The sequence below is a fragment of the Stenella coeruleoalba genome (assembly GCF_951394435.1).
Source record: "Stenella coeruleoalba genome assembly, chromosome: 11".
Taxonomy (NCBI): Eukaryota; Metazoa; Chordata; class Mammalia; order Artiodactyla; family Delphinidae; genus Stenella; species Stenella coeruleoalba.
Window position 1 is genome coordinate 75,944,095 of NC_137157.1, and position 16,074 is coordinate 75,960,168.

Below are 16,074 nucleotides of genomic sequence, written 5' to 3' on the forward strand. Positions count from 1 at the left end.
GACCCCACCCTGCTGCCTCACCATCAGCCAATCAGAGAATTGTGCGCAAGCTGATCACATACCCTGAGAGCCCCGCCCCAATCACCTGGCCTTTAAAAATGCTTTGCTGAAACCCTTCAGGGAGCTCAAGACTTTTCAGGGCATGAGCCTCCTCATCTCCTTGCATGGCCTTGCAATAAACCTTTCTCTGCTGCAAACTCTGACAGCTCCAGGAGGGGAGAGGAGCTGGAGGTTGAATCAATCATCAATGGCCAGTGATTTAATCAATCATGACTGTGTAAAGAGGTCTCCATAAAAACCCCAAAGTACAGGGTTGGGGAGCTTCAGGGTTGATGAACACATGATCTGGGGAGAAGTGGCATGGAAGCTCCACATCCCTTTCTCCCATGTACTTCACCCTACACATCTCTTCCATCTGGTTGATGATTCCTATTGTTAAAAAAAAAAAAAAAAAAACAGGCCCTAGGTTGGAGCCACTTGCCCCCAGGACAAAAAACTAAGATTTAATTGCAGTTTCAAAATCTCCCAGGACTTAAATTTCTGGAATTTCCTTGTCAGAACTAGTGAGGTAACCTTGCCTGAAACAATACTTTCTTTTATTTTGCTAATAACCTCCTTCTCTGGCCCCGGTTTCTATAAAAGGCTTCCATTCTGTACAGCTCCTCGAGCTCCAATTTACTCTCAATTCATGAATTGTTGAAAAAAGCCAATTAGTTCCTCAAATTCACTCAGTTGAGTACTGTGTAACAGTATCCTTTAATATCCTTTGCAATAAACCAGTAATCTAGTAAGTAAAATGTTGCTCTGAGTTCTGTAAGCCTCTCTAGCAAATTGATTGAACAGAGGCGGGGTGTCTTAGAACCTCTTACCAATCAATCAGAAATACCGGCATCAACCTGGGCTTGAGACTGGTGTCTGAAGTTCAAGGAGAGGGTTGGGGACAGACTCTGGGAGGGCTCACACCAAGGAGTACTTCCCAGAACTTCTGCTGCCAGTATCCTTTTCCCCACGATGAAACAGCGCCACCCCCAGCCTCTGCAGGACACCCTCCAATACTAGCAGACATTGAGGAGCTGCCAGGGTTCCTGTTGAATTTCCTGAACACAGTGGACCAGCCAGTGGCCGTGGGGTCCAGAGTGGAGAGGGGATTAAGAGCGCTACTTAAAGGAGCTCCAGAGACGGGCGCGAGCCGCGGCGATCAGCGAGGACCCCAGAAACGGGCATGAGACGCTAAGGCTGCTGCTGCTGCTGCTGCCACCAAGAAGCCTGTGTACGAGCACAGGTCACTATCCCTACCTCCCCTCCCGGGAGCCTGTGCAGCCCACCACTGCCAGGGTCCCGGGATCCAGGAACAACTTCCCTGGGAGAATGCACAGGGCACCTCAGGCTGGAGCAACGTCCCGCTGGCCTCTGCTGCCTCTACAGCCGCAGACTCGCCCCGCATCCTAACCCCTCCCTCCTCCTGGGCTGAGTGCGCCAGAGCCCCCGAATCAGCTGCTCCTTCAACCCTGTCCTGTCTGAGCGAAGAACAGACGCCCTCCGGCAAACTACACGCAGAGGCGGGACCAAATCCAAAGCTGAACCCCCGGGAGCTGTGTGAACAAAGAAGAAAAAGGGAAATTTCTCCCAGCAGCCTCAGGAGCAGCGGATTAAATATCCACAGTCAACTCGATGTACCTGCATCTGTGGAATACCTGAATAGACAACGAATCATCCCAATTTGAGGAGGTGGACTTTGAGAGCAAGATTTATTATTTTTTCCCCTTTTCCTCTTTTTTGTGATGTGAGCCGTGTGGATGAAAGGCTCTTGGTGCTGCAGCCAGGAGTCAGTGCTGTGCCTCTGAGGTGGGAGAGCCAACTTCAGGACACTGGTCCACAAGAGACCTCCCAGCTCCACATAATATCAAACAGAAAAAATCTTCCAGAGATCTCCATCTCAACACCAGCACCCAGCTTCACTCAATGACCAGCAAGCTACAGTGCTGGACACCCTATGCCAAACAACTAGCAAAACAGGAACACAACCCCACCCATTAGCAGAGAGGCTGCCTAAAATCATAATAAGTCCACAGACACTCCAAAACACACCACCAGATGTGGACCTGCCCACCAGAAAGACAAGATCCAGCCTCATCCACCAGAACACAGGCACTAGTCCCCTCCACCAGGAAGCCTACACAACCCACTGAACCAACCTTAGCCACTGGAGACAGACACAAAAACCAATGGGAACCACGAACCTTCAGCCTGCAGAAAGGAGACCCCAAACACAGTAAGACAAGCAAAATGAGAAGACAGGAAAACACACAACAGATGAAGGAGCAAGGTAAAAACCCACCAGACCTAACAAATGAAGAGGAAATAGGCAGTCTACCTGAAAAAGAATTCAGAATAATGGTAGTAAAGATGATCCAAAATCTTGGAAATAGAATAGACAAAATGCAAGAAACATTTAACAAGGACCTAGAAGAACTAAAGATGAAACAAGCAATGATGAACACCACAATAAATGAAATTAAAAATACTCTAGATGGGATCAATAGCAGAATAACTGAGGCAGAAGAACGGATAAGTGACCTGGAAGATAAAATAGTGGAAAGAACTACCGCAGAGCAGAATAAAGAAAAAAGAATGAAAAGAACTAAGGACTGTCTCAGAGACCTCTGGGACAACATTAAACGCACCAACATTTGAATTAAAGGGGTTCCAGAAGAAGAAGAGAAAAAGAAAGGGTCTGAGAAGATATTTGAAGAGATTATAGTTGAAAACTTCCCTAATATGGGAAAGGAAAGAGTTAATCAAGTTAATCCAAGGAGAAACACGCCAAGACACATATTAATCAAACTGTCAAAAATTATATACAAAGAAAACATATTAAAAGCAGCAAGGGAAAAACAACAAATAACACACAAGGGAATCCCCATAAGGTTAACAGCTGATCTCTCAGCAGAAACTCTGCAAGCCAGAAGGGACTGGCAGGACATATTTAAAGTGATGAAGGAGAAAAACCTACAACCAAGATTACTCTACCAAGCAAGGATCTCATTTAGATTTGATGGAGAAATTAAAACCTTTACAGACAAGCAAAAGCTGAGAGAGTTCAGCACCACCAAACCAGCTTTACAACAAATGCTAAAGGAACTTCTCTAGGCAAGAAACACAAGAGGAGGAAAAGACCTACAATAAATAACCCAAAACAATTAAGAAAATGGGAATAGGAACATACATATCGATAATTACCTTACATATAAATGGATTAAATGTTCCCACCAAAAGACACAGACTGGCTGAAAGGATACAAAAACAAGACCCATATATATGCTGCCTACAAGAGACCCACTTCAGACCTAGGGACACATATAGACTGAAAGTGAGGGGATGGAAAAAGATATTCCATTCAAATGGAAATCAGAAGAAAGCTGGAGTAGCAATTCTCATATCAGACAAAATAGACTTTAAAAAAAAGGCTATTACAAGAGACAAAGAAGGACACTACATAATGATCAAGGGATCGATCCAAGAAGATATAACAATTGTAAATATTTATGCACCCAACATAGGAGCACCTCAATACATAAGGCAAATACCAACAGCCATAAAAGGGGAAATCGACAGTAACACATTCATAGTAGGAGACTTTAACACCCCACTTTCACGAATGGACACATCATCCAAAATGAAAATAAATAAGGAAACACAAGCTTTAAATGATACATTAAACAATATAGACTTAATTGGTATTTATAGGACATTCCATCCAAAAACAGAATACACATTTTTCTCAAGTGCTCATGGAACATTCTCCAGGATAGATCATATCTTGGATCACAAATCAAGCCTTGGTAAGTTTAAGAAAATTGAAATTGTATCAAGTATCTTTTCCGACTACAATGCTATGAGACTCGATATCAATTACAGGAAAAGATCTGTAAAAAATACAAACACATGGAGGCTAAACAATACACTACTTAATAACGAAGTGAGCACTGAAGAAATCAAAGAGGAAATCAAAAAATACCTAGAAACAAATGACAATGGAGACACGATGACCCAAAACCTATGGGATGCAGCAAAAGCATTTCTAAGAGGAAAGTTTATAGCAATACAATCCTACCTTAAGAAACAGGAAACATCTCTAATAAACAACCTAACCTTGCACCTAAAGCAATTAGAGAAGAACAAAAAAACCCCAAAGTTAGCAGAAGGAAAGAAATCATAAAAATCAGAGCAGAAATAAATGAAAAAGAAATGAGGGAAACGATAGCAAAGATCAATAAAACTAAAAGCTGGTTCTTTGAGAAGATAAACAAAATGGATAAACCATTAGCCAGACTCATCAAGAAAAAAAGGGAGAAGACTCAAATCAGTAAAATTAGAAATGAAAAAGAAGAAGTAACAAGTGACACTGCAGAAATACAAAAAATCATGAGAGATTACTACAAGCAACTCTATGCCAATAAAATGGACAACCTGGAAGAAATGGACAAATTCTTAGAAATGCACAACCTGCCAAGACTGAATCAGGAAGAAATAGAAAATATGAACAGACCAAGCACAAGCACTGAAATTGAAATCTTCCAACAAACAAAAGCCCAGGACCAGATGGCTTCACAGGCAAATTCTGTCAAACATTTAGAGAAGAGCTAACACCTATCCTTCTCAAACTCTTCCAAAATACAGCAGAGGGAGAAACACTCCCAAACTCATTCTACGAGGCCACCATCACCTTGATACCAAAACCAGACAAGGATGTCACAAAGAAAGAAAACTACAGGCCAATATCACTGATAAACATAGATGCAAAAATCCTCAACAAAATACTACCAAACAGAATCCAACAACACATTAAAAGGATCATACACCATGATTGAGTGGGGTTTATTCCAGGAATGCAAGGATTCTTCAATATACGCAAATCAATCAAGGTGATACACCATATTAACAAATTGAAGGAGAAAAACCATATGATCATCTCAATAGATGCAGAAAAAGCTTTCAACAAAATTCAACACCCATTTATGATAAAAACCCTGCAGAAAGTAGGCATAGAGGGAACTTTCCTCAACATAATAAAGGCCATATATGACAAACCCACAGCCAATATCGTCCTCAATGCTGAAAAACTGAAACCATTTCCACTAAGATCAGGAACAAGACAAGGTTGCCCACTCTCACCACTCTTATTCAACATAGTTTTGGAAGTTTTAGCCACAGCAATCAGAGAAGAAAAGGAAATAAAAGGAATCCAAATTGGAAAAGAAGAAGTAAAGCTGTCACTGTTTGCAGATGACATGATACTATACATAGAGAATCCTAAAGATGCTACCAGAAAACTACTAGAGCTAATCAATGAATTTGGTAAAGTTGCAGGATACAAAATTAATGCACAGAAATCTCTGGCATTCTTATACGCTAATGATGAAAAATCTGAAAGTGAAATCAAGAAAACACTCCCATTTACCATTGCAACAAAAAGAATAAAATATCTAGGAATAAACCTACCTAAGGAGACAAAAGACCTGTATGCAGAAAATTATAAGACAGTGATGAAAGAAATTAAAGATGATACAAATAGATGGAGAGATATACCATGTTCTTGGATTAGAAGAATCAACATTGTGAAAATGACTCTACTACCCAAAGCAATCTACAGATTCAATGCAATCCCTATCAAACTACCACTGGCATTTTTCACAGAACTAGAACAAAAAATTTCACAATTCGTATGGAAACACAAAAGACCCTGAATAGTCAAAGCAATCTTGAGAACGAAAAACAGAGCTGGAGGAATCAGACTCCCTGACTTCAGACTATACTACAAAGCTACAGTAATCAAGACAGTATGGTACTGGCACAAAAACAGAAATACAGATCAATGGAACAGGATAGAAAGCCCAGAGACAAACCCACGAACATATGGTCACCTTATCTTTGATAAAGGAGGCAGGAATGTACAGTGGAGAAAGGACAGCCTCTTCAATAAGTGGTGCTGGGAAAACTGGATAGGTACATGTAAAAGTATGAGATTAGAACATTCCATAACACCATACACAAAAATAAACTCAAAATGGATTAAAGACTAAATGTAAGGCCAGAAACTATCAAACCCTTAGAGGAAAACATAGGCAGAACACTCTATGACATAAATCACAGCAAGATCCTTTTTGACCCACCTCCTAGAGAAATGGAAATAAAAACAAAATAAACAAATGGGACCTAATGAAACTTCAAAGCTTTTGCACAGCAAAGGAAACCATAAACAAGACCAAATGACAACCCTCAGAATGGGAGAAAATATTTGCAAATGAAGCAACTGACAACGGATTAATCTCCAAAATTAAAAGTAGCTCATGCAGCTCAACAAAAAAACAAACAACTCAATCCAAAATTGGGCAGAAGACCTAAATAGACATTTCTCCAAAGAAGATATACAGTTTGCCAACAAACACATGAAAGAATGCTCAACATCATTAATCACTAGAGTAATGCAAATCAAAACTACAATGAGATATCATCTCACACCAGTCAAAATGGCCATCATCAAAAAATCTAGAAACAATAAATGCTGGAGAGGGTGTTGAGAAAAGGGAACACTCTTGCACTGCTGTTGGGAATGTGAATTGGTACAGCCACTATGGAGAACAGTATGGAGGTTCCTTAAAAACTACAAACAGAATTACCATATGACCCAGCAATCCCACTACTGGGCATATACCCTGAGAAAACCATAATTCAAAAAGAGTCATGTACCAAAATGTTCATTGCAGCTCTATTTACAATAGCCAGGAGATGGAAGCAACCTAAGTGTCCATCATCGGATGAATGGAAATAGAAGATGTGGCACATATATACAATGGAATATTACTCAGCCATAAAAAGAAACGAAATTGAGTTATTTGTAGTGAGGTGGATGAACCTACAATCTGTCATACAGAGTGAAGTAAGTCAGAAAGAGAAAGACAAATACCGTATGCTAACACATATATATGGAATCTAAGAAAATAAAAAACGTCATTAAGAACCTAGGGGTAAGATGGGAATAAAGACACAGACCTACTAGAAAATGGACTTGAGGATATGGGGAGGGGTAAGGGTAAGCTGTGACAAAGTGAGAGAGTGGCAGGGACATATATACACTACCAAACGTAAAACAGATAACTAGTGGGAAGCAGCCGCATAGCACAGGGAGATCAGCTTGGTGCTTTGTGACCACCTAGAGGGGTGGGATAGGGAGGGTGGGAGGGAGGGAGACGCAAGAGGGAAGAGATATGGGAACATATGTATATGTATAACTGATTCACTTTGTTATAAAGCAGAAACTAACACACCATTGTAAAGCAATTTTACTCCAATAAAGATGTAAAGAAAAAAAAAAAAAGGAGAGGGTTGGTCCTGGGAACCTCCAATCTGTACCCAGTCAGAAGCACAGGTGACAGTATAGGCTTGTGCATGTGAAGTGGGGGGTGAGGCAACTTGTGGGACTGAGGCTTCAACCTGTGGAATCTGCTGGCATTTCTGGGTAGATAGTGTCAGAACTGAGTTTGTAACAGGTAAGAGCCAAATCTAACTACATGTTGGATCTGGTTCTTTTACTTTATTTAACCTTTGCTTTCCACTGCTTTTTTTCACTAAAAGGATAATGTCTATACATAATGGCCTGTCTCAGGGAACCCTACCCCTGAATGTTAAGTGTCCAGACCCTGTCCACCTGTGGATGGCTGCAAGAAAGAAGAAATTAACACATCCCCTCCCTGAGGCTTGCCATTCCAGGGGATATTTGCAAAACTTATGGCCTTTTTACTTCACTTCCTCATCTCCCCGTCTCTGTTCTATGAACGAAACTGGCATCCAAACCCCAACAAGATGGTTCTTTTGAGACACTAGTCTGCCATCTTTTCCGTCTGCCGGCTTTCGGAATTAAGTCATATTCCTTCCCTCAACACCTCGTCTCCCGATTTACTGGCCTGTCGTGCAGCAAGTAGAGGGAGTTTGGACTTGGTAACAAGTTGAATTGTAGGACACCCAACTGATGTCCCCAGAGAACTGCTTGTTGGTAGTACGGTGGGGATCCCCACACACAAACACACACACTGGAATTGGGTGCAGAGAATCCCAAAAGACACACTGACCAAAAATGACTCAAGAAGATACAGGAAATCACAACAGACCCATAAAGAAATTGAATTAGTAACCAAAAAACAACCCAAAAAGAAATGGTTAGGCCCAGATGGCTTTCTGGTGATTCATGCCAAAAATTTAAACATTTAAAACCCACTCTACAAACTTCTAAAACATAAAAGAGGGAATACTTCCCAAATCAATTTTGAGGCCAATACTAAAATCAGAAAATAAATAAATACATAAAATCACAATAAAACTACAGACCATGGGCTTCCCTTGTGGCACAGTGGTTGAGAGTCCACCTGCAGATGCAGGGGACATGGGTTCGTGCCCCAGTCCGGGAGGATCCCACATGCCCCGTAGCGGCTGGGCCTTTGAGCCATGGCTGCTGAGCCTGCGAGTCCAGAGCCTGTGCTCCGCGGTGGGAGAAGCCACAGCAGTGAGAGGCCCGCATACCGCAAAAAAAAAAAGAAAAGAAAAAAAGAACTACCGAACAATCTGTTATGAATATAGATGCAAAAATCTTCAACAAAATACTAGCGAACCAAATATAACAGCATATAAAAGTCAGTATATGCCATGACCAACTGGTACTTTCCCAGAAATGCAAGATTGATTTTTTTATTTTTTATGTTGAACCAATGTCATATAACACATCAATAGAATAAAGGACACAAACAACATGATCATCTCAAGCACATGTAGAAAAAGCATCTACTACGACTGAAATTAAATGCATCCTAAAATCCAACACCCTTTCAGATAAAAACACTAAAACTAGAAACAAAGGGGAACTTCCTCAACTGGGTAAAAGACATCTACAAAAAAGCCACAGCTTTAAAGCCTGTTTTTCCCTTTACAAGATCCGGAACAAGACAAGGATATCTGCTCTTGCCACTTCCATTCAACATTGTAGGAGGGGTTCTAGCCATGGCACTTGGCAAAAAGAAAAAAAATAAAAGACATCCAGATTGGAAATTAAGAAATAAAACTACCTCTACTTACAGATGGCATCATCTTGTATATAGGAAGTTGTAAGGAATCCAACTAATAAAAAACTAGAACTAGTTTGACTAGGTCGCCTAGTACAAGCTCAATATACAAAAACCAAATTTATTTCTATAAAACAATCTAGAAAACAAGTCCATTTACAGTAACAGCAAAAAGAAAGAAATACTTTGGAATAAATTTAACGAAAAGTGAAAATTGTACACTCTGAATATTTCAAAACATTGCCAAAAGAAATTAAAGACCTAAATAAATGGAAACACATCCCACATTCATAGACTGGAAGATTTGATACTCTCAAGGTGGCACTACTCCTCAAATTGGTCTACAGATTCATTACAACCCTTACCAAAGTCCCAGATGTCTTCTTTGCAGAAATTGAGAACCTGACCCTAAAATTGATTTTGAGAAAAAGTATAAAGTTGAAGGACTCACACTTACCAATTTCAAAACTTTAAACTACAAAGCTAGAGTAAACTGCTACAGGCTCTTTGGTGGGGCCTTATGCCAACGGGTATTTCCCAGAACTGCTACTGCCAACGTCCTTGTCCCCGTGAGCCACAGCAACCCCCCCCCCCAACATCTGCAGGAGAATCTCCACTACCAGCAGATCTTAAAATAGTAATTGCAAATTAATAAGAAGAGCTACCACTGAGCAAGGCCGCACATCACACTGGGAGGCTTTTTAGCTTTTTTGCGCTCTCTCTAATGGTACTGATGATCTTGCAAGGCTTCCTTCCTTGTACCTTGAACCTCTGTGGTTTCCAGTGATGCTGCTGCCCATCTGAAAGGACCTGATGAGAAGGGGAAGAGCCAGCAGTCACACCATCGGGACACTCAGGCAAAATATGGAGATACTCACATGGCAAAAAACTACAGCCTCCTTCCAACAGCTATGTGAGTGAGCCATCTTGGAAGCAAATCCCTGAGCCTCAGTTAGGCCTTCAAAAACTGTATGCAGCTCCTGCCAATATCTTGACAGCAGCCTCATGAAAAGCCCTGAGCCAGAACCACTCAGCTAAGCCATTCCCTGATTCCTGACCCATAGTAGTAACTATATGAGATAATAACTATTTGCTGTTTTAAGCCACTAATATTTGGGGTAATTATGCAACAACTAATTATAATAACTAATACCAATGGCTAAAAAAAAACCCCAAAACTAGAGTAAACAAAGTCATGTGGGACTGAACTAGGATAGACAATGATCAATGGAATAGAATCCAAAAACAAACCCTCATATATATGATCACTAGGAAGAAACTAGAATCCAGAATATATAAAGAACTTTTACACCTCAATAATATAAAAACAACTTGAATTTAAAGTTAACAGAGGTTTTGAATAGACAGGTTTTCCAAAGATATACAAATAGGCAATATGCACAAAAAGATGCTCAACATCATTAATAAAATCACGGATGCCACTTAATGCTCACTATGATAGCTACAATCAAAAAGACAAGTGTTAATAAGGATGTGGACAAACTGGAACTCCTATGCATTGCTGTTACTACTGAGAATGTATATGGTTCATCAAAAACAGTCTGGCAATTTCTCAAAAGGTCAAAAATAGTTACCATATGATATGACAGAAAAATTCAACTCCTAGATATATACATACACGAATTGAAAATGTATGCCCATACAAACACTTGTACATGAATGCTCACAGCAACATTATTCAGAGTAGCCAAAAAGTGGAAACAATCCAAATGTGTGTTAACTGATGAAAGGAAAACAAAATGTGGCATAACCATACAATGGAATTATTATTTGCTAATAAAAAGGAATGAAATACATACATGCTTATCATGAATCAATCTTGAAAACATCATGCTAGGTGAGAAAAGAGTCATAAAAGATCACACATGACATCATCTATAAGAAGTGTTCAGAATACACAAATCTAGAGACAAACTAGATTAACGGTTGCCTGGAGATGCGTGGGTTGGGGGAGAATGGAGAGTATAGAGAATATATGGAGAGTATAATGAGTAGAGATTCTTTTGGGGGGCAAGAATATGTTCTAAAAGTGATTGTGGTAATGCTTGCACACTATGTGAATATATGCAAAACCACTGTACACTGTAAGTGAATAAACAATTATATGAATATGATATATGAATTATATCTGTAAACTACAGTTTAAAAAAACAAAACATTTTGCAGTTGTTAGCACAGACACGGGCACATGACACGATAAGCACTAATATAATTATAGACCTGGCAGAGCAACCAGACAAAAGACATGCTCTGTGCAAGTTGAAGCTGACTGGCTATATACCTGGAGATGTTAGGGCTACCCAATGAAGGGGGAACTGTGCCTGAGAATGAAGTCAATGCCAAAGAAGACAGCAGAACTTCAAGACAGTGTCTCAAGTCTTTAAAACTTGCTTTCAGATTCATATGTTGGATCCAGCCAAACCTGAAAGTCGAGCCACATGAACTTTTTTTTTTTAACACCTTTATTGGAGTACAATTGCTTTACAATGGTGTATTAGTTTCTGCTTTATAACAAAGTGAATCAGCTATACGTATACATATATCCCCATATCTCTTCCCTCTTGGTGTCTCCCTCCCATCCTCCCTATCCCACCCCTCTAGGTGGTCACAAAGCACTTCGCTGATCTCCCTGTGCTATGCGGCTGCTTCCCACTAGCTATCTATTTTACATTTGGTAGTGTATATAAAGTCAATTGTTACTCTCTCACTTCGTCCCAGCTTACCCTTCCCCCTCCCTGTGTCATCAAGTCCATTCTCTATGTCTGCGTCTTTATTCCTGTCCTACCCTTAGGTTCTTCAGAAACATTTTTTTTTTTAGATTCCATATACATGTGTTAGCATACTCTGACTTATTTCACTCTGTATGAGACTCCAGGTCCATCCACCTCACTACAAATAACTCAATTTCATGTCTTTTTATGGCTGAGTAATATTCCATTGTATATATGTGCCACATCTTCTTTATTCATTCCTCTGTCAATGGACACTTAGGTTGCTTCCATGTCCTGGCTATCGTAAATAGCGCTGCAATGAACATTGTTGTACATGACTCTTTTTGAATTATGGTTTTCTCAGGGTAAATGCCCAGTAGTGGGATTGCTGGGTGGGATGGCAGTTCTATTTTTAGTTTTTTAAGGAACCTCCATACTGTTCTCCATAGTGGCTGTATCAATTTACATTCCCACCAACAGTGCAAGAGGGTTCCCTTTTCTCCACACCCTCTCCAGCATTTATTGTTTGTAGACTTTTTGATGGCCATTCTGACTGGTGTGAGGTGATACCTCATTGTAAGTATCACCTACATTTGCATTTCTCTAATGATTAGTGATGTTGAGCATCCTTTCTTGTGTTTGTTGGCAATCTGTATATCTTCTCACATGAACTCTTAAGTTATGTGATCCAATAAATTCTCTTTGGGGGCTTAAAAAAGTTTGCGTATGATTTTTTGTTTCTTGAAACCTAAGCGGACAATATAATTTCTTTAACCACAATTTTAACTACAAGTTAAGATTTCATTTACAAATGAAGTCTTGTAATTTAACACATCTCAAGAAAATCTTAGTGACTGTCATTAAATCTCTGCAATCACTTGAGACATTTACCTCAACAGGCTAGGCTCTAACACTGCCCTTCAATTTACAAGCACACTTAGGATATCAAGCATAGACACACTACATAGCTGTTTGTCAACAAAGCACTTAGAATTCTTCAAAGGTCCACAAGATTACATTTCTTTTTTTAAGATTGTACCTTTAGGGCTTCCCTGGTGGCGCAGTGGTTAAGAATCCTCCTGCCAATGCAGGGGACACGGCTTCGAGCCCCGGTCCAGGAAGATCCCACATGCCACGGAGCAACTGAGTCGTGCACCACAACTACTGAGCATGCGCTCTAGAGCCCGCGAGCCACAACTACTGAGCCTGCATGCTATAACTACTGAAGTCCACGAGCCTAGAGCCTGTGCTCTGCGACAAGAGAAGCCAGCGCAATGAGAAGCCATAGCCGCAACTAGAGAAAGCCTGCGCAAAGCAACAAAGACCCAACACAGCCAAAAATTAATTAATTAATTAATTAATTAATTAAAAAAATACGGCTGCAGGTAAAAAACAGAGTTGTGTCTGGTACTTCCTTACAAAAACAGAACCTCCAACATCATCTACAGTCAAGGGTTTAATCAACACAAACTCGATAAATTGATTTAGCACTTAAATGAGCAAACTGAATCTCCTGTAAGACACTGTTAATTTTCTTAGGCCATAAAATATATTTCTTCTCATGACAACAGCTAAGATTTATTAAGCACTTACCATTTACCAGGAGCTCTTCCAAGTGTGTTCTATCTACCAAACTCATTAACTTATCACAACAATCCTGCGAGCTAGGTACTATGGTTACCCCCATTTCACAGAAGATGAGAAAACTGAGGCAGAGAAGTTAAATAATTCTCCCAAGGTTGCAGAGATGGCAAGCGGTAGAGCCAAAATCTGACGCTCAGCAGTCTGACTGCAGGGACCATGGTCTTAATCATTACAGATTTCCTAACACTACTTGGAGTTTACAGGATGGAAGCCCTGAAATGACCTCTTTGGCTTTATAGGTTTATATTTCAGGGGATGGTTCTCCCAGAGTTCTGCTCTGTGCTGCCTTCCTCCAACCCCATGTGCCACATATGATGAATTTAAAAAATAAGAAACAAACCATGTAGAGAATAATGTTAAGTAGACCTCTTCCTCAGTAACTTAGACCACAGTCACCTCACCATCATCTTCTATTCCTTTTCTTGCAAAGATGAACAGCTGAATTCTCCATGCTATGCCAACCATATTTCTCAAGCTTTGACGTCAAATCCACAGCATCCTATAGTTTAATATTTAACCAATGCTGATTCAACTTAATAATTTTGTTCCACAACAGATAAATTAGAGTAGACTACTTAGAGGAGACACGCTTACCTTTAAATATGATATTACTCATTCATTACTGTATATGTTCCCATTTCCTTCCAAACGTGTCAGTATCACTCCACAGTGTTTACTTCTTTGGTCCTAGGAACAGCAAGAAACACTTTATAACTGATAATAATTTAATATAAAACTTAAATATATAATATATAACTTAATACGAAAATTATAGTTGAATTTTATTTATATAAAGTTCACATTAAGTTTGTAATAAAAATACACACTAATCTGTTTACTTGACACGACATTGCTGTGCAAACTGTTCCTTAAGGTTGCACCAAAAGCAAACTAAGTTTACTGAATTCTTATTAAGAAGGCAAAGTAACAGAAACAAACTGGGTCTGCCTTAAAATACCGTTCACTTTTTAAGTGATAATTCACGTGCGCTCCTCCTGGGCCACTATTATTTTATCACGCTAAACAACACTTTAACTTAATTCTTTATTGGATTAGTAAACAAGAAGCCAACTATACAGTAAAAAAAAAATAAGTAAAACCTTAACTCATGCATAATAATACTAAAACTTAACTGTGGTTTACAGCTAACGCATTAATCAGAAAAATCCCCAAACAAGCTCTGCGACCCGCCTATTTAAATGCACCCAAGCTCATCCCCATCACTTGCTGTTCTCTTTATTTTGATTACAGGCACTAGAAGTATTACAAATTGTTTTCAGTGAAACGATTCTCCGGAAGCTTGCTGAACTCAGGATCCTAAGGTCATCTGCTTAGGGAATTCGCGTCCCTCGAGAACATCTAAAATCTGTACGCATTTGTGCATTTAAAAATGCCTCGAGGGACTAACTATTGCAGAGGAACAGAAAACGTCTCCGGCACAAGCGCGTTCGCGGGCCACTTGGAGATGCAAGCGAAGCAATTCTGTTTCGGGAGGTTCTGCATAATGGGGGTGGGGAGGAAGAAAACACTAGAAAAATAAATTCAAAACAAAGATCTTTTTTTCAAGCCAGCGACAGGAAATCAATAACAACATAAGCCACTCTCACATCCAGCCTAACCAATCGCCTTGGAATTTAACAAAATGCGTCCTCGCAGTCTGCACCCGCGACCTCTACGGTGAAGAGTAAGGCGATCCACAGAAAACACACGGCGAGGCGCCGCCCTCTGGGTCAGGCTCTGAGTCCGCGGCTCCTCCGGGCCGGCCCCGCGCCGTGGGAGGGCAACAAGCCGAGCCCAGCGGGCCCGCCCAGCTCTGGGCGGCGGCCAGCGGGGCGCGTTCACCGTGGGCCCGAGGCCCGAGCCCCCGGAGCCCCTGCAGCCGCCACTCTGTCCCCGCCACAGAACAAAAGCGCTCACCGCCGCACGCCCAGCCCCGCCCGCAGACGCCTGGACTCCCGGTGCCCCCAGCCCAGCCAAGACCAGAGAAGATGTGCGAGTGCCGGCCGGGAACCAAGCCCCCCCACCCCCAACTCACCAACGGGCACACAACCCAGCCAGGGCGAGCGGAGGAAAACGCAGCGCCTGGCGGCCCCAGAGTTTAAGTCAACTCGGGTCCGCCTCCAGGGGCGGGTCGAGTTGGAGGCCCGGCTCCCGGAACAGTACAACCCCTCCCCGGGCGCAACGGCAGCTGCGAGACCCGGTCCCCGGCGCCGGGGTCCTAGTGCCGATCGGATGAAGTAGCGTCCGGGGCCAGCCCCGCCCCCCAGTCATCTCCCAAACTTGCAAAGCTAGTTCACGTATCTGAGGAAGAAAACTCCAGCAGTGGCTCTCCGCCTTTAACTTGCATCAGATTCTTTCGAAGGATTTGTTAAAAAGGGACTGAAGAGCACCATCTGCAAAATTGCCAATTCAGTAAGTCTAACTCCGGGCTGAAAATTTCTAACAAGGGGGAGCATCCATTAACGCAGAGAAACCTCCTAAAAGAAAAGGAAATAGACTCTTTTTGCTGGGGGATTTCTACAGGAGAAAGTTGTGAAAATTAATAAAGGGAAACCTCACCAAAATAGAGTTGGGAGGCCAGAAGG

The 16,074-nt window shown here is 41.2% G+C and overlaps 1 protein-coding gene across 5 annotated transcripts in view; it reads right to left on the reverse strand.

Annotated features, from left to right (window-relative positions):
* RESF1 (retroelement silencing factor 1) overlaps positions 1–15,629 on the reverse strand; it is a 40,353-nt gene extending 24,724 nt beyond the window's left edge. Inside the window, exons 1-2 of one of the 5 annotated variants that reach the window (XM_079938014.1) lie at positions 15,525–15,629; positions 14,084–14,176 (exon numbers count right to left, since the gene is read on the reverse strand). The gene's annotated coding sequence lies outside the window, so the exon portion shown is untranslated. Of the gene's footprint in view, positions 1–14,083; positions 15,471–15,524 lie in introns of those variants that run through there. The other 4 variants (XM_079938013.1, XM_079938016.1, XM_079938015.1 and 1 more) reach the window with 4 other exon arrangements.
* Positions 15,630–16,074: the final 445 nt, after the last annotated feature.